Consider the following 12,121-nt stretch of genomic DNA (forward strand, 5'->3'; position numbering starts at 1 on the left):
TGGAGGTAGAGGAAGGTTGACGCCACGTGGAGGTAAAGGAAGGTTGATCCCTCGTGCAGGTAGATGAAGGTTAACGCCAAGTGGAGGTAGAAAAAGCGTGACGCCATGTGGAGGTGGAAAAAGGTTAAAGCCACGTGGAGTTAGAGGAATGTTGACGCCACGTGGAGATAGAGGAAGGTTAACGCCAGGTGGAGGTAGAGGAAGCTTGACACCAAGATGAGGTACATGAATGGTGACGCCACGTAGAGGTAGAGGAAGGTTGACGCGACGTGGAGGAAGAAGAAGGTTGACGTCACGTGGAGGTAGGGGAAGGTTGACGCTTCGTGGAGGTAGAGGAAGGTTAACGCCACGTGAAGGTAGAGGAAGGTTGACGCTTCGTCGAGGTAGAGGAAGGTTGACGTCAGGCGGAGGTAAAGGAAGGCTGACGCTTCGTGGAGGTAGAGGTAAGCTGACGCTTCGAGGAGGTAGAGGAAGGTTAACGTCACGTGGAGGTAGTGGAAGGTTGACGCCATGTAAAGGTAGAGGAAGGTTGACGCCATATGGAAGTAGAGAAAGGTTGACGGCAAGTGGAGGTAAAGGAAGGTTGACGCCATGTAAAGGTAGAGGAAGGTTGACGCCATATGGAAGTAGCGAAAGGTTGACGGCAAGTGGGAGTAAAGGAAGGCTGACGCCTCGTGGAGGTAGAGGAAGGTTCAAGCCTTGTGGAGGAAGAGGAAGGTTAACGCCACGTGGAGGTAGAGGAAGGTTGACGCCATATGGAGGTAGAGAAAGGTTGACGGCAAGTGGAGGTAAAGGAAGGTTGACGCCTCGTGGAGGTAGAGGAAGGTTGACGTCAGGCGGAGGTAAAGGAAGGCTGACGCTTCGTGGAGGTAGAAGTAAGTTGACGCTTCGAGGTTCAAGCCTTGTGGAGGTAGAGGAAGGTTAACGCCACGTGAAGGTAGAGGAAGGTTGACACCAAGTGGAGTTAGAGGAAGGTTGACACCACATGCAGGTAGAAGGTTGACGCCACATGAAGTTAGAGGAAGTTTGACGTCACGTGGAGGGAGAAGGTTAACGCCACGTAGATGTAAAACAATGTTGGCGCCACATGAAGGTAGAGTAAGGTAGATGCCACGTGGAGGTAGAGGAAGGTTGACGCCACGTGAAGGTAGAGGAAGGTTGACGCTACGTGGAGGTAGAGGAAGGTTGACGCCACGTGGAGGTAACTGAAGGTTGGCGCCTCGTGGAGGTAGAGGAAGGTTGACGCCACGTCGAGGTAGAAAAAGGTTGACGCCACGTGAAGGTAGAGGAAGGTTGACGCTTCGTGGAGGTAGAGGAAGGTTAACGCCACGTGAAGGTAGAGGAAGGTTGACGCTTCGTCGAGGTAGAGGAAGGTTGACGCTTCGATGAGGTAGAGGAAGGTTAACGTCACGTGGAGGTAGTGGAAGGTTGACGACATGTAAAGGTAGAGGAAGGTTGACGCCACGTGGATGTAGAGGAAGGTTGATCCTTCGTTGAGGCAGATGAAAGTTAACGCCAAGTAGAGGAAGGTTGACGCGACGTGGGAAGGTTGACGTCACGTGGTGGTAGGGAAAGGTTGACGACACATGGAGCTAAAGGAAGGTTGACGCCATATGGAGGTGGAGGAAAGTTAAAGCCACGTGGAGTTAGAGGAATGTCAACGCCACGTGGAAAAGAGGAAGGTTGACGCCAAGTGGAGGTAGAGGATGGTTAACGCCACGTGAAGGTAGAGGAAGATTGACACCACGAGGAGGTAGATGAAGGGTGACGCCACGTAGAGTTAGAGGAAGGTTGACGACACATGGAGCTAAAGGAAGGTTGACGCCATGTAAAGGTAGAGGAAGGTTGACGCCACGTGGAGTTAGAGGAGGGTTGACGCCACGTGGAGGTAGAGGAAGGTTAACATCACATGGAGGTAGAAGAAGGTTGACTCTACGTGGAGCTAGAGGAAGGTTGACGCAACATGGAGGTAAAGGAAGGTTGACGCCTCTTGGAGGTAGAGGAAGGTTGACGCCATGTGGAGGTAAGAGAAGGTTAATGCCACGTGGAGGTAGAGGAAGGTTGACTCTACTTGGAGGTAGAGGAAGTTTGACGCTTCCTGCAGGTAAAAGAAGGTTGGCGCCACATGAAGTTCAAGAAAGTTTGACGCCACTTGGAGGAAGAAGGTTGACGCCACGTAGAGGTAGAAGAATGTTGACGCCAAAAGAAGGTAGAGGAAGGTTGACGCCACGTGGAGGAAGAGGAAGGTTGACAGCACGTGGAGGAAGAAGGTTGACGATATGTGGAGGTAGAGGAAGGTTGATGCCACATGTAGGTAGAGGAGGGTTGACGCTTCGTGGAGCTAGAGGAAGGTTAACGCCACGTGCAGGTAGAGGAATGTTGAAGCTTCGTAGAGGTAGAGGAAGGTTGACGACACATGGAGATAAATGAAGGTTGACCCCATGTAAAGGTAGAGGAAGGTTGACGCCAAGTGGAGATAGAGGAAGGTTCACGCCACATGGAGGTAGAGGAAGGTTAAAGCCTCGTGGAAGTAGAGGAAGGATGACGCCACGTGAAGGTATAAAAAGGTTGACGCCATATGAAGGTGTAGGAAGGCTGACGCTACATGGAGGTAGAAGAAGGTTGATGCCACGTGGAGGTAGAAAAAGGTTGACCCCACATGAAGAGGCCACGTAGAGGTAGAAGAAGGTAGACGCCACATAGAAATAGAATAATGTTGGCGCCACATGAAGGCAGGGGAATGTTGACGATACATGGTGGTAAAGGAAGGTTGACGAAATGTAAAGGTAGAGGAAGGTTGACGTCACGTGGAGGTACTGGAAGGTTGACGACACGTGGAGGTAAAGGAAGGCTGACTCCTCGTGGAGGTAGAGGAAGGTAGACGCCATGTGGAGGTAGAGGAAGGTTAACGCCACGTGGAGGTAAAAGAATGTTGACGCCACGTGGAGGTAGAAGAAGGTTGACGCCACGTGGAGGTAGAAGAAGGTTGACGCCACGTGGAGGTAAAAGAAGGTTAACGCCACATAAAGCTAGAAGACGTTTGACGCCACGTGGAGGTAGAGGAAGGTTGACGCCACGTAGAGGCAGAAGAATGTTGACACCACATGAAGATAGAGGAATGTTGACGCCAAGTGCATGTACAGGAAGGTTAACGACACGTGGAGGTAGATGAACGTTGACGACATTTAGAGGTAGAGGAAGGTTGATTACACATGGAGGTAAAGGAAGATTGACGCCATGTAAAGGTGGAGGAATGTTGACGCCAAGCGGAGGTAGAGGAAGATTGACGCCACGTGGAGGTAGAGGAAGGTTAACGCCACGTGGAGGTAGAGGAAGATTGACGACACGTGGAGATAGAAGAAGGTTGACGCATCGTGGAGGTAGAGGAAGGTTCAGGCCATGTGGAGGTAGAAGAAGGTTAACGCCAAGTGGAGGTAGAAAAAGGTTGACGCTACGTGGAGGTAGAGGAAGGTTGACGCTACGTGGAGGTAGAGGAAGGTTGACGCATCGTGGAGGTAACGGAGAGTTGACGTTACGTGGAGGTAGAGGATGGTTGACGCCACATGGAGGTAAAGGAAGATTCACTCCTCTTGGAGGTAAAGGAAGGTTGAAACCTTGTGGAGGTAAAGGTAGGTTGACGCCACGTGGAAGTAGAAGATTGATGCCACGTGGAGATAGTGGAAGGCTGACGTTTCGTGGAGTTAGAGGAAAGTTAACGCCACATGGAGGTAGAGAGAGGTTGACGTTCCGTAGAGGTAGAGGAAGGTAGACGATACATGGAGGTAAAGGAAGGTTGACGCCATGTAAAGGTAGAGGACTGTTGACGCCAAGTGGAGGTAGAGGAACGTTGACTCCACGTGGAGGTAGAGGAAGGTTAACGCCACATGGAAGAAGAAGATTGACGCCACTTGAATATAGAGGAAGTTTGACGCTACGTGATTGTAAAAGAAGGTTGACGACACGTAGAAGTAGAAGAATGTTGATACCACATGAAGGTAGGGGAAGGTTTACGACACATGAAGGTAAAGGAAGGTTGACGACATGTAAAGGAAGAGGAAGGTTGACGCCACGTAGAGATAGAAGGTTGACGTCACGTGGATGTAAAGGAAGGTTGATGTCTCGTGGAGGTAGAGGAAGGTTAACGCCACGTGAAGGTAGAGGAAGGATGACGCTTCGTGGAGGTTGAGGAAAGTTGACGCCACGTGAAGGTAGAGGAAGGTTTACGCTTCGTGGAGGTAGAGTAATGTTAACGCCACGTGAAGGTAGAGGAAGGTTGACGCTTCGTCGAGAAAGAGGAAGGTTGACTCCAGGTGGAGGTAATGGAAGGTTGACGCTTCGTGGAGGTAGAGGTAGGTTGACTCTTCGAGGAGGTAGAGGAAGGTTAACGCCACGTGGAGGTAGTGGAAGGTTGACGCCACGTGGATGTAGAGGAAGGTTGATCATTCGTGGAGGAAGATGAAGGTTATTGCCAAGTGGAGGTAAAGGAAGATTAACGCCTTGTGGAGTTGGAGGGAGGTTAAAGCCACGTGGAGTTAGAGGAATGCTGACGCCACGTGGAGATAGAGGAAGGTTGACACCAAGTGGAGGTAGAGGAAGGTTGACGCCACGTGAAAGTAGAGGAAGGTTGACAACACGAGGAGGTAGATGAAGGGTGACGCCACGTAGAGGTAGAGGAAGGTTGACGCAACGTGAATGTAGAAGGTTGACGCCATGTGTAGGTAGGGGAAGGTTGACGACACCTGGAGCTAAAGGAAGGTTGGCGCCATGTAAAGATAGAGGAAGGTTGACGCCACGGGGAGTTAGAGGAAGGTTGACGCCACGTGGAGGAAGAGGAAGGTTAACACCACGAGGAGGCAGAAGAAGGTTGACGCTACGTGGAGCTAGAGGAAGGTTGACGCACCATGGAGGTAAAGGAAGGTTGACTCCTCTTGGAGGTAGAGGAAGGCAGACGCCATGTGGAGGTAAAGGAAGGTTGACGCCAGGTGGAGGTAGAGGAAAGTTGACGACACTTGGAGGCAGAGGAAGTTTGACGCTTCCTGGAGGTAGAAGGCTGGCGACACATGAAGCTAAAGAAAGTTTGACGCGTCTTGGAGGAAGAAGATTGACGCCACGTAGAGGTAGAAGTATGTTGACGCCAAAAGAAGGTAGAGGAAGGTTGGCGCCACGTGGAGGAAGAGGAAAGTTGACGGAACGTGGAGGTAGAGGAAAGTTAACGATATGTGGATGTAGAGGAAGGTTGATGCCACGTGGAGGTAAAGGAAGGTTGACGCCTCGTGGAAACAGAGGAAGGTTGACGCCATGTGGAGGTACAGGAAGGTTGACGCCCCGTGGAGGTAGAAGAAGGTTGACGCCGTATGTAGGTAGAGGAGGGTTGACGCTTCCTGGAGCTAGAGGAAGGTTAACGCAACGTGCAGGTAGAGAAATGTTGACGCTTCGTAGAGGTAGAGGAAGGCTGACGACACATGGAGGTAATAGAAGGTTGACGCCAAGTGGAGATAGAGGAACGTTGACGCTATATGGAGGTAGAGGAAGGTTAAAGCCTCGTGGAAGTAGAAGATTGACGCCATATGAATATACAGGAAGTTTGACGCCACGTGAGGTAAAAGAAGGTTGACGACACGCAGAAGTAGAAGAATGTAGATACCACATGAAGGTAGGGGAAGGTTTACGACACATGGAGGTAAAGGAAGGTTGATGACATGTAAAGGAAGAGGAAGGTTGACGCCAAGTGGAGATAGAGGAAGGTTGACGCCACATGGAGGTAGAGGAAGGTTAAAGCCTCGTGGAGGTAGAAGAAGGATGACGCCATGTGGAGGTATAAGAAGGTTGACGCCAACATGAAGGTGTGGGAAGGTTGATGCCACATGGAGGCAGAAAAAGGCTGATGCCACGTGGAGGTAGAAAAAGGTTGACCCCACAAGAAGGTACAGGAAGGCTGACTCCACATAGAGGTAGAAGAAGGTAGACGATACATAGAAGGTAGGGGAAGGTACACGACACATGGAGGTAAAGCAAGGTTGACGACATGCAAATGTAGAGGAAGGTTGACGCCATGTGGAGGTAGAGGAAGGTTGACGCCACGTGAAGGTAAAGGAAGGTTGACGCCTCGTGGAGGTTGAGGAAGGTAGGCGCTATGTGGAGGTTGAGGAAGGTTAACGCCACGTGGAGGTAAAAGAATGTTGACGCCACGTGGAGGTAGAGGAAGGTTGACTCCACGTGGAGGTGAAAGGTTAACGCCACACGAAGGTAGAAGAAGTTTGACCCCACGTGTAGATAGAAGAAGTTTGACGCCACGTAGAGGTAGAAGAATGTTGACGCTACATGAAGATAGAGGAATGTTGACGCCAGGTGGATGTAGAGGAAGGTTAACGCCACGTGGAGGTGGAGTAACGTTGACGCTTTGTTGAGGTAGAGGAAGGTTGATTACATATGGAGGTAAAGGAAGGTTGACGCCATGTAAAGGTAGAGGAATGTTGACGCCAATTGGAGGTAGAGGAAGATTGACGCCACGTGGAGGTAGAGGAAGGTTGACGCCACGTAGAGGTAGAAGAGGGTTGACGCCTCGTGGACGTAGAGGAAGGTTGAAGCCATTTGGAGGTAGAAGAAGGTTAATGCCAAGTGGAGGTAGAAGAAGGTTGACGCCACATGGGGTTGGGGAAGGTTGACGCTTCGTGGAGGTAGATGAAGGTTAAAGCCAAGTGGAGGTAGAGGAAGGTTGACGCTTCGTGGAGGTAGAGGAAGGTTGATGCTACGTGGAGGTAGAGGAAGGTTGACGCATCGTGGAGGTAGAGGAAGGTTGACGCTACGTGGAAGTAGAGGAGGGTTGACGCATGGAGGTAAATGAAGGTTGACTCCTCCTGGCGGTAGAGGAAGGTTGAAACCATGTGGAGGTAAAGGAAGGTTGACGCCATATGGAAGTAGAAAAAGGTTGACGCCACGTGGAGATTCTGGAAGGTTGACGTTTCTCGGAGGTAGAGGAAAATTAACGCCAGATTGGCGTAGATGGAGGTAGAGGAAGGTTAACGCCACGTGGAGGTGGAGTAACGTTGACGCTTTTTAGAGGTAGAGGAAGGTTGATTATATATGGAGGTAAAGGAAGGTTGACGCCATGTAAAGGTAGAGGAATGTTGATGCCAAGTGGAGGTAGAGGAACGTTGACGCCACGTAGATGTAGAAGGTTGAAGCCACGTAGAAGTAGAAGAATGTTGCCGCTACATGAAAACAGGGGAAGGGTTACAATCCATGGAGGTAAAGGAAGTTTGACAACATGTAAAGGTAGAGGAAGGTTGACGCTTCGTAGAGGTAGAGGAATGTTGACGCCATGTGGAGGTGGAGGAATGTTGACGACATGTGGAGGTAGAGGAAGGTTAACGCCAAGTGGAGGTAGAGGAAGGCTGACGACACGTGGAGGTAGAGGAAGGTAGATGCCTCGTGGAGGTAGAGGAAGGTTGAAACCATGGGTAGGCAAAGGAAGGTTAACGCCACGTAGAAGTAGAAGAATGTTGACGCCACATGAAGGTAAGGGAAGGTTGACCATACATAGAGATTAAGGAAGGTTGACGACATGCAAAGGTAGAGGAAGGTTGACGCCACGTGGTGGCAGAAGGTTGACGCCACATGAAGCTAGAATACGTTTGACGCCACATGGAGGTAGAAGAAGGTTGACACCACATGAAGACTGGGGAAGGGTGACAATCCACGGAGGTAAAGGAAGTTTGACAACAAGTAAATTTGAAGAAGGTTGACGCCACGTGGAGATAGAGGAAGGTTGACGCTTCTTGGAGGTAGAGGAATTTTGACGCTTAGTCGAGGTAGAGGAAGGTTGAAGCCAAGTGGAGGTAGAGGAACGTTGACGCTTCATGGAGGTAGAAGAAGGTTGACGTCACGTGTAGGTAGAGGAAGGTTGACGCCACGTGGAGGTAGAAGGAAGTTGACGCCACATGAAGGTTGAGGAAGGTTGACGCCACGTGGAGGTAGAAGAAGGTTGACGCGAAGTAGAGGTAGAAGAATGTTGACGCCACATGAAGGTAGGGGAAGGTTTACGACACATGGAGGTAAAAGAAGGTTGACGACATGTAAAGATAGAGGAAGGTTGACGCCACGTGGAGGTAGAGGAATGTTGACGTCACGTGGAGGTAAATGAAAGCTGACACCTCGTGGAGGTTAAGGAAGGTGGACGTCATGTGGAGGTAAAGCAAGGTTGACTCCTCCCGGAGGTAGAGGAAGGTTGACTCAACGTGGAGGTAGAGGAAGTTGACGCCACGTGATGGTAGAAGAAGGCTGACGCCACATGAAGCTAGAATAAGTTTGACGCCTTGTGGAGGCAGAAGAAGGTTGACGCCACGTAGAGGTAGAAGATTGTTGACGCCACATGAAGGTAGAGGAAGGTAGACACCACGTGGAGTTAGAGGAACGTTTACGCCACGTGGAGAGGTAGAGAAAGGTTGAAGATTCGTAGAGGTAGAGGAAGGTTGACGAAACATGGAGGGAAAGGAAGGTTGACGCCATGTAAAGGTAGAGGAATGTTGACGCCAAGTGGAGGTAGAGGAAGCTTGACGACAATTGGAGGTAGAAGGTTAACGCCAAGTGGAGGTAGAGGAAGGTTGACGAAACGTGGTAGTAGAGGAAGGTTGACGCCTCGTGGAGGTAGAGGAAGGTTAAAACCATGTGGAGGTAGAGGAAGGTTAACGCCACGTAGAGGTAGAAGAAGGATGACGCCACGTGGAAGCAGAGGAAGGTTGACACTTCGTGGAGGTAGAGGAAGGTTTATGCTACGTTGAGGTAGAGGAAGGTTGACGCTACGTGGAGGTAGAGGAAGGTTGAAGCCACATGGAGGTAAAGGAAGGTTGACTCCTCGAGGAGAAAGAGGAAGGTTGAAACCATGTGGAGGTAAAGGAAGGTTCAAGCGACGTGGAGGTTAAAGAAGGTTGACGTCACGTGGAGATACAGGAAGGTTGACGCTTCGTGGAGGTAAAGTTAACGCCACATGGAGATAGAGGAACGTTGACGCTTCGTAGAGGTACAGGAAGGTTGACAACACATGGAGGTAAAGGAAGGTTGATGCCATGTAAAGGTAGAAAAATGTTGTCGCCAAGTGGAGGTAGAGGAAGGTTGATGCCACGTGGAGGTATAGGAAGGTTAACGCCACGTGGAAGTAGAAGATTGACGCCACATGAATGTAGAGGAAGTTTGACGCCATGGGGAGGTAAAAGAAGGTTGACCACACGTATACGTAGAAGAATGTTGATGCCACATGAAGGTAGGGGAAGGTTTACGACACACAGAGGTAAAGGAAGGTTGACGACATGCAAAGGAAGAGGAAGGTTGACGCCACGTGGAAGTAGAGGAAGGTTGACGCCACGTGGAGGTAAAGGAAGGTTGACGTCTCGTGGAGGTTGAGGAAGGTTGATACCATGTGAAGGTAGAGGAAGGTTGACGACACGTGGAGGTAGAGGGAGGTTGACGCCACATGAGGGTAGAGGAAGGTTGACCCTATGTGGAGGTAAAAGAAGGTTGACGCCACGTAAAAGTAGAAGAATGTTGACGCCACATGAAGGTAGGGGAAGGCTGACCATACATGGAGGTTAAGAAAGGTTGACGAAATGTAAAGGTAGAGGAAGGTTGATGCCACGTGGAGGTAGAGGAATGTTGACGCCACGTGGTAGTAGAGAAATGTTGACGCCACGTGGAGGTAAATGAAGGTTGACGCCTCGTGGAGGTTAAAGAAGGTTGACGTCATGTGGAGGTAAAGGAAGGTTAACGTCACGTGGAGGTAGAGGAAGGTTGACGCCACGTAGAGGTAGAGGAAGATGAAAGTCACGAGGTGGTTGAAGAAGGTTGACGCCACATGAAGCTAGAATAAGTTTGACGCCACGTGGAGTTAGAGGAAAGTTAACGCCACGTGGAAGTTGAGGAAGGTTGAAGCTTCGTAGAGGTAGAGGAAGGTTAAAGACACATTGAGGGAAAAGAAGGTTGGCGCCATGTAACGGTAGAGGAATGTTGACGCCAAGTGGAGGTAAAGGAAGGTTGACGCCACGTGGAGGTAGGCTAAGGTTGACGACACATGGAGCTAAAGGAAGGTTGACGCAATGTAAAGGTAGAGGAAGGTTGACACCACGGGGAGTTAGAGGAAGGTTGACGCTACGTGGAGGAAGAGGAAGGTTAACACCATGTGGAGGTAGAAGAAGGTTGATGCTACGTGGAGCTAGAGGAAGGCTGACGCATCATGGAGATAAAGGAAGGTTGACTCCTCTTGGGGGAAGAGGAAGGTAGACGCCATGTGGAGGTAAAGGAAGGTTAACTCCAAGTTGAGGTAGAGGAAGGTTTAAGACACTTGGATGCAGAGGAAGGTTTACGACACTTGAAGGTAGTGGAAGGTTGACGCTTCCTGGAGTTAGAAGAAGGTTGGCGCCACATGAAGTTCAAGAAAGTTTGACGCCACTTGGAGGAAGAAGAAGGTTGACGCCACGTAGAGGTAGAAGAATGTTGACGCCAAAAGAAGGTAGAGGAAGGTTGCGCCACGTGGATGAAGAGGATGGTTGACGGCACGTGGAGGTAGAGGAAGGTTGATGCCACATGGAGGTAAAGGAAGGTTGACGCCTCGTGGAAGTAGAGGAAGGTTGACGCCATGTGGAGATAGAGGAAGATTGATGCCAGGTGGAGGTAGAAGAAGGTTGACGCCACATGTAGGTAGAGGAGGGTTGACGCTTCCAGGAGCTAGAGGAAGGTTAACGCGACGTGCAGGTAGAGGAATGTTGACGCTTCGTAGAGGTAGAGGAAGGTTGAAGACACATGGAGGTAAAGCAAGGTTGACGCCATGTAAAGGTAGAGGAAGGTTGACGCCAAGTGGAGATAGAGGAAGGTTGACGCCATATGGAGGTAGAGAAAGGTTAATGCCTCGTGGAAGTAGAGGAAGGATGACGCCATGTGAAGGTATAAGAAGGGTGACGCCAAATGAAGGTGTGGGAAGGTTGACGCCAAATGAAGGTGTGGGAAGGTTGACGCCACATGGAGGTAGAAGAAGGTTGACGCCACCTGGAGGTAGAAAAAGGTTGACCCCACATGAAGGTAGAGGAAGGTTGACTCCATATAGAGGTAGAAGAAGGTAGACGATACATAGATGTAGAGTAATGTTGGCGCCACATGAAGTTAGGGGAAGGTTGACGACACATGGAGGTAAAGCAAGGTTGACGAAATGTAAAGGTAGAGGAAGGTTGACGCCAAATAGAGATAGAGGAAGGTTGACGCCACATGGAGGTAGAGGAAGGTTAAAGCCTCGTGGAAGTAGAGGAAGGATGACGCCATGTGAAGGTATAAGAAGGTTGACGCCACATGAAGGTGTGGGAAGGTTGACGCCACATGGAGGTAGAAGAAGGTTGACGCCACCTGGAGGAAGAAAAAGGTTGACCCCACATGAAGGTAGAGGAAGGTTGACTCCATATAGAGGTAGAAGAAGGTAGACGATACATTGAAGTAGAGTAATGTTGGCGCTACAGGAAGGTAGGGGAAGGTTGACGACACATGGAGGTAAAGGAAGGTTGACGAAATGTAAAGGTAAAGGAAGGTTGACGCCACGTGGAGGTTGAGGAAGGTAGACGCTATATGGAGGTAGAGGAAGGATCACGCTACGTGGAGGTAAAAGAATGTTGACGCCACGTGGAAGTAGAGGAAGGTTGACGCCATGTGGAGGTAAAAGAAGGTTAACGCCACATGAAGGTAGAAGAAGTTTGACCCCACGTGGAGGTAAAAGAAGGTTGACGCCACGTAGAGGTAGAAGAATGTTGACGCTACATGAAGATAGAGGAAGGTTAACGCCACGTGGAGGTGGAGTAACGTTGACGCTTTGTAGAGGTAGAGGAAGGTTTATTACATTTGGATGTAAAGGAAGGTTGACGCCATGTAAAAGGTAGAGGAATGTTGACGCCAAGTGGAGGTAGAGGAAGGTTGACGCCACGTGGAGGTAGAGGAAGGTTAACGCTACGTGGAGGTAGAGGAAGGTTGACGCCATGTGGAGGTAGAAGAAGGCTGACGCCTCGTGGACGTAGAGGAAGGTTGAAGCCATGTGGAGGTAGAAGAAGGTTAATGCCAAGTGGAGGTGGAAGAAGGTTGACGCCACATGGAG

Source organism: Panulirus ornatus, chromosome 41 (assembly GCF_036320965.1).
Source record: "Panulirus ornatus isolate Po-2019 chromosome 41, ASM3632096v1, whole genome shotgun sequence".
In the NCBI taxonomy this organism is placed as follows: Eukaryota; Metazoa; Arthropoda; class Malacostraca; order Decapoda; family Palinuridae; genus Panulirus; species Panulirus ornatus.